At 39.8% G+C, this 12,720-nt stretch overlaps 1 protein-coding gene across 3 annotated transcripts in view; it reads right to left on the bottom strand.

Moving 5' to 3' along the window:
* Positions 1–8,478, bottom strand: part of TOM1L1 (target of myb1 like 1 membrane trafficking protein) — a 38,555-nt gene extending 30,077 nt beyond the window's left edge. For all 3 annotated transcript variants that reach the window (XR_005107234.1, XM_037406630.1, XM_037406619.1), the window contains exons 1-2: positions 8,388–8,478; positions 8,050–8,157 (exon numbers count right to left, since the gene is read on the bottom strand). The gene's annotated coding sequence lies outside the window, so the exon portion shown is untranslated. The remainder of the gene's footprint in view (positions 1–8,049; positions 8,158–8,387) is intronic.
* Positions 8,479–12,720: the final 4,242 nt, after the last annotated feature.

A 12,720-nucleotide genomic window follows, 5' to 3' on the forward strand; every position in this document is an offset into this window, starting at 1 on the left:
TCAGATTATTGAAGTTCATGATAAAAATCTTCCATTTCTCACTCTTAGTTGCAATACAAATTTCTTTTTCTTCCTTGAACAAGCTTGAAAAAGTCTGTGATATTAATTGTTAGTGCACATTTTTAAATAAAAAAAAAATACTTGACAAGTGATGAGGTCTTCAAGTAGATGTTTTCATATATAGGTGTGCTGAAATGTGATATAAGAACAAATATTTTTGTCTGGTGTTTTAAAACAAAGTAAAAAGCAAAAAACCAATCCTCAAATCCTTACATATCAAGTACGTGGTATAAGAATCCTTCCAAAAGCTGCAGGAATCAACCTGCATGAGCCTGAATCAAGCTGATACTTTCAGTACCAACAACAGTCTTGATTACTTGGACACCATTGCAATTATCAGTGCAGAAAGCAATCCTGGAAGAAGCGAAAATTCTCAACCTTTGCACATTGGCAGCAAGTCTGGCTTTTACCAAGAAGGTAATTTTTCTCTTCGTGACACTCCCACTGCCACCTGAAGTGCAAAACAGCTCTAGGCAAGAGCTTAGTTCAGCACTGTTTCTTATTTTCATAGTTTTTAACAATAACTAAAACTAGATCCTTTTAAAACCACACATATTTAAAGAAAATGGTTTTCAGACACAGTGTCCTGATTAAATAATTTCAGCAATATTTTCTCACAAATAGACGTACTGGCTACTGGAACAAATATCGAAAAGCTTCATAGTTAAATCCCGGACTGGTAGCAACATGTCACCCACAGAGCCCTGGTTCAAATCCAAGCCTTCTCCAACTAATGTAATGCCTTGCCGCTCACATGGCTATCTCCTGTCCTAATTAACCAGGAGTCTCAGCTGAGCTCTCTGCTGGATTTTAATTACAGCATTATTAATTCATGGGGAAAAAATTGACAGATGTTTCAGGTTGGTCGTAGCAAATTAAAAGGCAGGTGCTTGGCATAAAAACTCAGAAAAGATTAAACAAATGACTCATGGATGTTTAGCTGTTTTACAGTGAGCAGTGTACGTAGTACCATTTAGTATATTGTAGCACAGAGTGACTTCTCAGGATAAAAATAACAATAGCAACAGATTTTGCTCTGTCTAGTTTGTAAAGGTAAAGAAGCTTATAAATCTGTGTTCTTAATTTGGTTTATAGCTTTTGTTGGGTTCATTTTACTCCTGTTTCCTCTAAAAAAAGAAAATCCACTATTTTCTTGGGTTAGTTTAAAAAAAAGTGTGATTAAAAAAACCCATAAATACCAGAACTAGTTGGTTACTCTACAATTACTCAAACTGAGCATATATATAATATGAAGTAAAAGACTAATTTTCATCTCTTACAAGGGACAACAAATGTCATAATTTTACTAATAACTTCAATCATTTCACAAAGCAGCTTAGAAAAATGTTAGCTCACATCAAATAAATGCATTACAGGAAACACAGGCATGACCTGAAAAGCTACCAAGGTCAATATTGTAAGGAAAGCAAGCAGAAGCCAGTGCCATGATTCTGAGCTCTCCATCAATTATGCTGTTCCACAGGAGTCTTTATCTAAAGTCTCAACAAGTCTCATCTGTCATGATGGTATACATGGTTTCTTAGTTGGAACTGAGCAAAGAGTCTTTCAGTAGAGGGTCATTTGGATACAGGTTCTTTGTTGGGGTGTTTATCTGTTAGGGAAGGAAATGTTACAATGTCTGTTTATTTTGTTTTTTGTTTAAACTGAACACACATAGGCAATTTATGCTACAATCCTTTTCAGAACAAGCCATTTTGCAGGTTTTTTTTCCCCCTGTGTTAGTATCATATAGAAAAAATGACAAAGGCATTTGCCCATGTTAGGATTTCCCTAGTGTTTTTGGTTTTTTTTCTTTAACAAAAGGACTGTGCAAACTACCCTTTTCATCTGAGTCAATCCAACAGTTATTCAAAGCCAAAAAAATAGTTAGGATTCATTTTGAGAATGCAGAATCAGATACATAGACAATTTCAGAACTAGAATTGAATGAAAACAGATTCCCAGGAACAGGTTTGATTTTGACAAATCAGTATTTGTTTATCAGAGGTGTTCTATTGGAAAAATTTCCCACCATCTGTAGATTTTACCACACATCAATTGCCTCAGAGCTAGGAACTTAAAAGAAAACAAACCAAAACCTCTTTCCAATAGTGGAGACTGAGCTATAGGGACCTACCAAAAGACCCACTTCAAAGGCAGTGATATTCCTACTGTCAGAGTGGAGGATGTAGAGAAAATGTTTCCAACTTGTTAAATGGCAAGAATCAGCTGTATATCTGCCAGTTAATAGAAGAAACAAATAAATACAGATTTTAATGCTGTAACTCAATGAAAACTGAAGAATATCTTTCCTGGTTGCTAAGGGAGGCAAATGTTCATCTGGTTTCTTAAAGTCTGCCTGTGTTTGGACTGAGCCCTCTTCTAAGGAAGAAAGTATTCAGGTTTCTTTTACTTCCACCACACTTCTGCATGGTTAGTGACTGCTGGCCAGTGCACGTGGCTCTGACCTACAACCTACAGTGGCTGCTAATAGACTAATGCATGTGGCCAAAGTGGAGATTCACGGCATTGTCACCTCTGTGTCATGCTCCTCGAGTACTGTGGAGCAGGGAATCACACACATTTCTCATGGAGTTCAGATTCTTACTCTGCATTGCAGTTCACTGGGTTTAGAAGCATGTATATAAACTGAGCAGGTCGTACAGCGACCTGTCATGGAGCCTGAGCTCACTGTAATTAAGTTCAGTAGGGAGAGAAATTGCAGAAGGTACGTCCGCTGTATCAGGATGGAGCAAGGTGAATTTATTACTGGTTGTTCCTCTGAAACTTAAGATAAATATCTCTGAATCTCTGTTCAGAACAGCTGTAAAACTCAAAATATACTCACTGCTTTGGCTGCATCTCCACACTGATGTTTTTGGCAAACATTTCTGTGCAGTACATTTTACCCAGGGAGCTAGAGCACTGGCATTTGCAAGACCATGCAGCTACCAGTAATTTAATGCTGTGTGAAACAATTCTCATTACGTCTAAAAGGTACAGTTCACACACTGCAGGAATCCCACCGGTCTTTCTAAAAGCAGAGAACAGTTTTGGATGCACTGTGCGTGCTCACTCTAAGAGACAGCACATGTCCTGTAGGTTAACTGGAAATTTCAGCTTGTCTGTACTGGTGTTTTCATCACAGCTATCACTGGATAATTATGCACCAATGCCAGCAACGTAGGAATTCTTTAGTGAAATAGTTACCTCAGTAGAAAAGTATCAAAATTATTTGAACTGTTTGTAGTGAAAACAGCTGTGAGGATGAGCCTCCAACAATTGCTTTTTCCACCATGATCAGTATGCCAGAGGTCTTCCCACACTGGACTGTTACACCAAGTCTGTTGCTGCTTACTAATGTGGTTAGTTCTGAAAACGAGAAAGAATTCTTCCATCTTTTCTTTTTTACTAAGTTAGGACACTCCTTTTTCCTTGCAAGGACATTCATTTATGTGCACTCCCTAATTCTGACCTTGTGAGCAGAAAAACTGCTAAATGGTACACATAGCTCTGCTTGAAAAGACGCATGAAATTCAGAGCCGAACTATACTTTTGACCTCTCAGCTTAGAAGAATCAATCCTTGGCTTTGCACTGATGCTTTCTGAAAACCATTGCTGAATTTCAGCATGAAAGCAGTCTTTGTGAATCCAGGCTAGGATCCAGCAAACCTAAACTCAGTTCCCACTCCGTCACGGTCCGTGCTTGTTCTGGCTAATCACTGCACAGCCCTGGCAGGGGGGAGGAGGGACACGGGTGTTTGCGTTGCCTATAGAAGTGGGTATGAGACATCATAGGGAAAGGCAAAAGAAGGGCCTCGTTACACACGTGCTGGCTGGTGCCAACGCCTGCTCAGCACCGCCAGTTCGGGCAGGAATTCCCTGCCTGAACAATCCCTGTTAGAGAGACGGGGAATACCAAGCAGAGTTCACAGTGAATTTAGTAGGAACTTTGTGCAGTTTAACAGCACATACAATGAATAAAGACAATTTTCCAGCTGCAGAGCAGTAACTTTCTGCCTTTGCTGCTTGTCTGGTACAGAAGGACCAGTTTAAGAAGGCTGGAGCATTCCTGTGTGTGCTTTGTTCTGTGCAAAGCCTAATGCCAAGAGTTATCAATAGTTTGGTGCAGGTTGTTCTCCTGCTCCTGCTGTTCTCATGTTCTCCTGCTGACACACTTGACAAATCACTGTCTTTTGGCAGTCCTACTTAAAGGAGCGTTTGAGATCCAGCAATAAGTAACTCAACTGAAAATTGCCACACTTCTCTCAAAGTGAGATTTTGTGTCAGAAAATGTTCCTTAACAGTCAAAGTGGATATCAATACCTGTCCTTGGTCAAATGTGAAGAGGGGGAAAAGGTGAGGCTGGAGAAAATGCTGTTAACATCAAGAGTAACAGAGAGCAAGTAACTTCCCAGTTCGTGGTGAGATGTCATTTGACAAAGCAGTATCCTGCAGGTGGGAAGCATGAAAGTTGTCTCCTGATATACTACATGCATGCTCACGCAGTCACCTTCCCTGGATACTTGTCCTATTTGCCAAAAAGCATTTCTCTGATTTCACAGAAGGCCCACCATACATTTCTCATTTAATATAATATTTTCTTGTGGTTGTTTCTAATTTTCTTTTGCCCTCTCTAATTGTTACCAGGCCCATTCTCCATGACAGAATTGTTCCCTAAAATGTTTTCCATCCACTTACCCATGGAACTGTGTCCATGGTAAAGGTTTCTCCCATCATGAACAGAAACACAAAACTACAAAAAGGGCACTGACATCACTGCTCACTTGATCGCTTGCTTACAGAGCATCTACACCCTGTATTTGCATCACTGCTATGAAGGTGCCTATTCTTGCAGTCCTCTTTGCAGGGTAGACCTTTACAGTCTGGCACATCTCCATACAATGGGCCCCCAGACAGCTCTACCTGTATGGATCAGAGATCACACTATTAACTCTGAAGAGCTCAAACCTTTCCACCATACGCACTTGTAATGCACTCTGGTGCTCAAACTCTCAGCAGTTATAAATGACAGCATCTACTAATTTTAGCTACTTATATGACCCCCATTGCTACAGTAACTGAACACTTTGATCCTCCTTAATGCATTTACCTTCCAATTCCATATTGAGGTTGTGAAGCAGCAATAGAAAGATTGAATGTTAGAGTCATTAATTTATCTGAAGTCCCTCTTTTGATGCCTAGTTCTAGAGATCTGATGCTTGGAACATGCTCTTAGTTGTGGCTTGACCACAGACTGGAAAATTTGGCTTCCATGCCTGCCCACAGAGTCTTTTGTCATGACTGAATGAAATAGCTAGGTCCTTAATTCACACCTGTCTTCCGAAGCAGTAATGAGGTGCTCTGCTGTTGATGTAAGCGGTACCAGAGGATTTTAATTGGAAATATGTGGGATTATGCCTTCTTTCATAGAATTGGCCTCCATATAGAAATTATGTGAGGGTGCTGAGGGTGCCTCCTTAGTCTCCAGCCACTGTGTTTTTTATTTTGCATTCCATTTAATGAGCCTCACTTTGCTTATGCATCATGTAGGAAGTCTGAGTATTGTTAGGATTCGAACTTTGTTTGATGCCTGCGAACTCTTTTTTTCACCTAGATATAAGGTATTTCCCAAGGTTACACAAAGAGATCTGTGGTAAATTAGGGAATTGAGCCTAAGCCTCTTATATCTTAGAGTAGCAGCCTGACTGTTGCTTTCAGAAAAGCTTCACTACATTACACCAGCTAAGTGTCTGGCTCAGTCACTATTCTGTGGATTACCAGAGGGCAGATTAACTGGAGTCTACTGAATTTTTAAAACATAAAATAAAGACCTGCTATAAGCTCTTAACAAGTTTCTCCTAGCAAGGTTTTGAAGAATTTCCAACACTGTCTTAATTCGGTATCTATATATATGCACAGAAATTGACAGCGCATGTACCTACATAGTAGTAGAGCAAAACCTCGTAACATTATTTAAGGTTAATGAAAAGCAATGTCATTCCTGACATCCCAGATAAATTATGTTTTCCATTGCTATACACAAATGCACTGAAATATAGTTAGCATTTCATCTGCTAGGCAAGAATAACCTCAGCCCCTTTCAATTTGGAATTCTCTAACCACCCATGGACGATAAGATGTTGAGCATTTACCATCAATTTTCTGACTTTGTGGGGAATGAAGGCTGAAAGCAAGGCAGACGGAGCCTCTCATGCAGTGGCTTGTTAGTTATAATTTCTTTACTGTGAATTCGTGCCTACCCCTCAGCTGAGCCAAATCCATATTCAGCTGTATCTGATAATACAACACTCACAGCTCAAGGTCACTAGCTCTAAATTGGTGCTTGCTTTTTAACTGGTCTCACTTGAATGGTAATAAGCTTCAAGTAGTGCTTAGTCTTAGCTTTGATTCAGTTAACAGTGCGCCATCATCTTGTGAACAGTGTGCTTGAGCTGCAGTTATTCATGTTATGCAGGTATTTGAGCTGTTGCTCAAATCAAATGCAAAAAATATGCAATATTGTGCAATATTGTCAGCAGACTTCTGAATATAGATGTATGTTTACCTGCACACTAGGAAAGTGATCACTAGTTTCTCGGTGTTTCACATCAGTTCTAGTTTTTTACTAATTCCCGTGCCAGTGGAATACAGATACAATAGAGGAAATGAATTCTGCTGCCAGAACCTGAAACAGCAGCACAATGGGAACAGGTGCAACGGCGCAAGTGCAGCGCATGGCACGCTGGCAGGCTGTGATCCTGAGACTGCTCCCATGGAAGACAAAAAGAAATACCTTTCCCTTGCTCTTCTTTCAGTCCTTTTATTTGAGGCCTAAAGGCAAGCCCAGTAAAATATGGCTAATTAAACCTCTGATCTTTAACCATTGTGTGGCTGGCGTAGCCTTCACACAGTATCACACAGTGAAGCTGCTACAAGTAACATCCTAATAACCTGCTAGTATTCATTAACAGCCGTTATAGGGAATTAGTTTCAGAGCCTCTCTGTTTAACACAGACCAAGACCTTTAAGTCTGCATACTGAAACTATTTTTAAAAACCCAGCTCAACTGCAAAGTGGAAGAGCTAAACCCTGTGAGGAAACAGTAATGACCTTTGCTGGTATATAGTTTGCTTTGCTCAAGGATGTTTAACTTCTTGATTCAGTCAGTCATTTTAAACAATGCACAGTTTGGCAAGCCCTTTGTAATTTCCCTCATTCTTATGAATGCTGTTAATATTTAATATTTAGCTATCAGTTGAGTCAATCTTTATTCCCCTGTAATTTTTTTCAGTTCTTTCTATATTTCTGATAACTGATTGTAAATATACATTCTACAGAATGACTGATTTTATATTTTTAGCCAGAAAATCTTGGTGCTTAGCCCTTTGCTTTTTAAAAGGAAACTTATTAGTTTTTTATTAAGACTTTTTGAGTCGTACCATGATGTTGTCAATCAATACTCTACAAATAAACAGTTGTTCAATACTCTCTCTACACTCCCAAATAAAAACATTTTACTTAATGTGTACTTCATCTAATGCATTATTTCTAGCCAATACACATTTTTGTAGCTGTGGCAAGCGCTGCTGAACCTTACAGAAGCAACAGTTCAGATGCTTGCAAGTTCCTGCTCTGGATGGAAGTGTCTTCGGACTATCTTTATCATGAGAAACCACAGCTTTCCCTCAGGGTGAGGCATCACATGAAATCATGGGATATCCATGAGCTTGGCAGTATGGAAAGCTCTTCAACCTTTTTGTAGTACCAATGATTTTCCAAGTATTTCTGTACATTGCTGGCATCAAGTTAAAGACCACAGACACTGACTACTAAAGAAAAATTTAGGCTGATTGGCAAAACATTAGCAACTCTAATCCTATTGAGAAGCGCCTCCTCCTTCCCTTGTAATGCATGGGGACTAGCACCAAGCATAGACACATCTGACTTATAATCAGAAATTGTATTTAATGCACCAAAATTACCTACCAGGACTCTGTTAAAACAGAGGTAGTGCAATGCAGGTTATAAAATGAGGATGAAGGAGCCAGGACCCTTGAGATCTTGCTTCTGGCTTTAAAGCTGACTTGCTGTGGTCTTGAGGAAAAAATGAAAAAGAAAAAAAAAATCACTTGCCTCTATGCTGTAATTTACTCATCTGAAAAAACAAGATAACTTCACTGATCTACCTCACAGGCACTGTGTGAGACTTCAATAATATTTGTGAAATTATACAGTGATCCTGGCAAGAAGTGTTCTAACGGAGCACAAATGTCAAAGATTGCTTTCAAATCAGGCAGGTTTGGGAGCAAGCGCTAAGTACGCACCAGACTGACATGGATGGTGCTGTAGTTATTTCCACTGTGATGCCTCTCTTATTGTTTCATTTCTGTTATGGCCTATTTCTTGGCCTATTTTGATGAGTTAGCATTGCCTAAGACTTTTATTTTTTTCCCCTCCAAAATTTCTTGTGTCCTCCTCAGCCCTGCTCACATTTTTTCACAAACTGCTCATGAATTGCCTTGGCAGTAAGACAGTAAAGTGATAAGTCCTCTTAGAATATGGCTCATGGTTCACTGGACATCAGCAAACGCTGTCAAAGCTGATAACCTTCAGCTGGGAAGGTAACAGTAGTTTCACTCATGCAATCATTAACCTACTGCACATGTTAAAGAGTTTTATAGAGTGGAGCCAGGCTAACAGCGTGCTCAGCTGGGCAAAGGCAGGCCAGGCCACTGTCATGAAATTTTATTCATGAAGGTGGCCACTGGCCATGAAATTCAAGTACCCAAGTAGCTTTGGTATTGTACACGGAGGGAAACAATCACCTTTTGAAGCAGCTCAGTGTGGAACTGGAAGGGTTATGGCTGCCCAGATAGACCCCCTGGGCCTGGGGGAGGGGGTGGCTCAGACAGTAGGCTAGAACAGGAGGCTGAAGCATCACTACTATGATAAAATATAAAAACATGGACAACCAGGACTGCTGTCTCTCTCTGCAGCATGCAAGAGAACTAACTAGATTGATCTCAGAGGTTTAATACCATGCTTGTGCATTGAACTGGAGCCTCTTAAGTACAGAAAAAAGCTTCTGTGGTATCATTAGGTGCTTTCCTTAAATACCCATTTTTTTCAAAAGGCATTAAGTACCTACTTACCTTCAGCATGTGGCTAAATCTTATTAAAACCCACTGAGTTTAGGCATCTGCTTAAATGATTTAGTAACTTAGATTCTTAAATGAAAAAAATAAGAACTTATTTGTTCTGCTTCTTCATCTGTATCTCTATCTCTATGCAAGCTGTATGTGGTAAAAGAACAACCACCCCATAAATAGGAACAACAAAAGGAACTAAAAATCTTCTAGGATGAACAGATTGATCTAATACTGTATTTGTTTAGAACTTTCTGATGATACCAGATGCTGCTGATGACTAGCAGGTCTATTCCAGGAAGGCACAAATCTGCTGTGAAAAAATAAGTGCACAGTTCCAGTGACACGTCCTTTCACAGACTCCTGCTGGAAGTCAAACCTAGCGGAAGATTTACTCACTGCGCACAGCAGGGCAGTTGGCAGTGGTAAAAGTTCCTGATACTCCTTGCATGTTTAGAATATATTGAAGGTTGAACCATGTTGATTAATATACATTTGGGGAAGAAATCATCTCCACATGGTTCAACTGTGTGAGCAATCATAGTACATGTGAAGACACCATCACTCTTTCTCAGAATCACGGCAAGACCTTTTGGCTGCCCTTTCCCTTTCCTCTCTGTCCCACAGGGTCATACCCAGTCTGGAGTCCTCGCACAGCTCCTGCTGCAGCCAGAAGCCCCTCTTGCAGCATGGCACAGCAGCAACATTGTGCTCACAGGTGCTTGGGCACACACCTACTGCCGCTCGCTGCAGCTGTGAGTACTGTCCCATTTATTCCGATTTTGGTTATACCTACTTGACTTTTTTTTAAAATAGAATGTAAGTATATGGACTGTGATGCAGTATTTTCCACCTGCTTTCAGTTCTTGTTAATGTCTTTAAGGTGCTATGAAAATAGCAATGACTTTAGCCCTTAGATTTCAGGTAATAAGAACCAATTAAAAGTTATCAAATGTTCAACACTTCTCTGCCCTCTAAATGTTGCTTAGAAACAGAGAACTTTGTTTTATTTCAAAACCAATTTCCATTTAGACAACCTTGTATTTGTGAACAGAAAAATGCTAGAATTAAAAGTAACATTTCAAATTTATCCTATTCCACGAGACACATGAAAACGCTCCAATTCAGAATCAAAAAGAACTGTTGGAAAATAAGGAGTCTAAAAATCAGTCAATGTGGAGATCTCTACATGTCCAGGGCCAGTTTGGCTTCGGAATTGGAGAGAGCCTCGCTGCATTTACAGCCTGTGCTGAGAAGTAAGCCTGAAGTGTATGCCAAATGACACACAGATGCAGCTTGTGTGTTGCTTTTGGGACTTGAGCTGGCATCTTCATGCAGAGCTGTGCAGGTCTGTGTGTGTGGAGCAGAGCGTGTCAGAGATCTCTGATGCACTGTGTAAACATACCCAAGACATCTGCATTTTTGTCTTGACTCTAGAGAGCTAATTTGATGAAGAAACAACTGAAATAGCCAAAAAGCAGAAAACATCTGTGGAACTGGACATGGCTTTCAGTCCTGTTATAGTAGTTAGTGTTGCTCAAAGCAAGATTTGCAGTATATTAACCCTTACTTGCTAAGGGCACCTGGATTTACTCACCTGGTGGGAATTTTATGTCCAGCAAGTTATTTCAGACTTCAATAACTGTGTGTTTCCTTTAGAATGTTTGCACTGTATTGCTTACCTATTTTTCTTAATATTCCCTACACAGTTACAGAGTGTAGGACCAGGAGGGTGGAGGAGGCGAAAATCCCATAAATTTGAAAGAAGCTAGAGACTGTATTCATGTTACCACATCTTCCCTGTGGCACAGTGAATGATCTTCTATTTCTGACTCCCATCTCCTGGTACTTACGGGGGAAAGAAACCATGCCTGTGAGATGTTAGTCACATAGTTTAGTGCAGTACCAAAAAATTTCTAAGGTGAGGAAAATGCTACGTGGATCTCTAAAAAAGAGAACAGAACAGGAGCTGAAGTTGTAAGAGGTTGCAGGAGCAGCAGGGACTGACTTTGAGACCAGGCTGGCAAAAATCCACTTACAGGGACAAGTTTAAACTGCACTAAACGAAGTGGGAGCTCTTCCATTTCTAGCCTAGAGGCTGACCACAGGGGCAAACACTTCCCCTTGTGTAAAGAGATTAATATTGCTTCTGCTTTATCCCTGGTTTTAGTTCGGCAGAAGTACTGAAAGGGAAAATTCAGCTCCATTAGAGCAACAAGAAGAGTTTAGCAGGAGTTAATACAGAAAGGTAATTAATACAGAAAGATCAAACTATTCCAAGTTTTTAATTTATTTGAAGCATATTTGAAACACATAGGGAATTTTTATCTAACCTCCAATATCCCACAATCACAAGCAAAACCTTCCTGAAAAAATTCTATATGATTGCACAGAAAAAAATAAATCCAAGCAGCTGACCAGCAAGGGAGGAGTAAGGTCAGACACTACTCCTGATTTTTTAACAAAGACTAGAAACATTGCTTTTAATTTCAGACCTCCTTGTTTCAATCAACTCTCCTTGTCTTCAACACACATCCCTTCCTCCCAGGGCTTTCCTGCTAAGAGCATGCATCAGCAGCTTGGGTTTAAGTTTGCATCAAGCTGGTTTTTATAGCAGTAAGCCCACTTGGAAGCTACAAAGACACAGCGTGTTTCTTGCTGCCCTGCTTATCAGTCACAACAAACGATTTATAGCTGCACTTAAAAAAAATATTAAAAAAACCACAACTCAGTACAGGCTTTAAATAGCGCCAGGTTTAAAAAGGAGTGAAGTGATTCTTTTCCAAGATTTTGGCACAAAACCTAGTTGTGAGTCAGGTAAGCTGAAAAATTACTACATGTCAATTTTTGGAAAACGTTTTAAATGACTTATTGAGACTTTAGCCTTCAGTCTCAGCAAATTTGAAAGCTGCTGTGTTAAATTATCCACGTAAAACAGGATGTGCTGAATTAATTTCATATTAGGACACAAGCTCCAATATTGATGGGGCTACAAACCCTCAGGCTGACCCTTTTACTTGCTCCAAAATCTAATTCAGATTGCCCTGAAATTCAATTTGCCAAGGGGAAGCACTGGATAAAATAAGTATTCCAAATTAGGCTAATGTATTTTAAAGAACGTGGTAATTCCTCTCCACGATCCTAAGAAAAGCACACAGCAAAAATCTAACACAGAACAAAATCCACTGCAAAAAACTGGCACCAAAGTTACTGATTAATTTTTTTAATATATATATATTCAGGTAATCCACCCGGGGTTTTCATTAGATCTTAAAACCATTTCACATGGGTCCCCAGACCTTGAACAGGTCTTCTGCAAGGTCTCACCTTCAACTACAACTAGCCAGAAGTGATACTATCTGGAACATCAGATTCTTTCACCAATTTCTTTTCTATAAGCAGTGTGTTCTATATCGCTGCAGAGAAGATCTAGTCAGCCAAATCTTTGACAGTGCTTGCCCATTATTTAGAGCTTGCCGCTGTAGCAGGATGGCTGTTAAAAATGGTGGGG

This window comes from Falco rusticolus, chromosome 1, assembly GCF_015220075.1.
Source record: "Falco rusticolus isolate bFalRus1 chromosome 1, bFalRus1.pri, whole genome shotgun sequence".
Taxonomy (NCBI): Eukaryota; Metazoa; Chordata; class Aves; order Falconiformes; family Falconidae; genus Falco; species Falco rusticolus.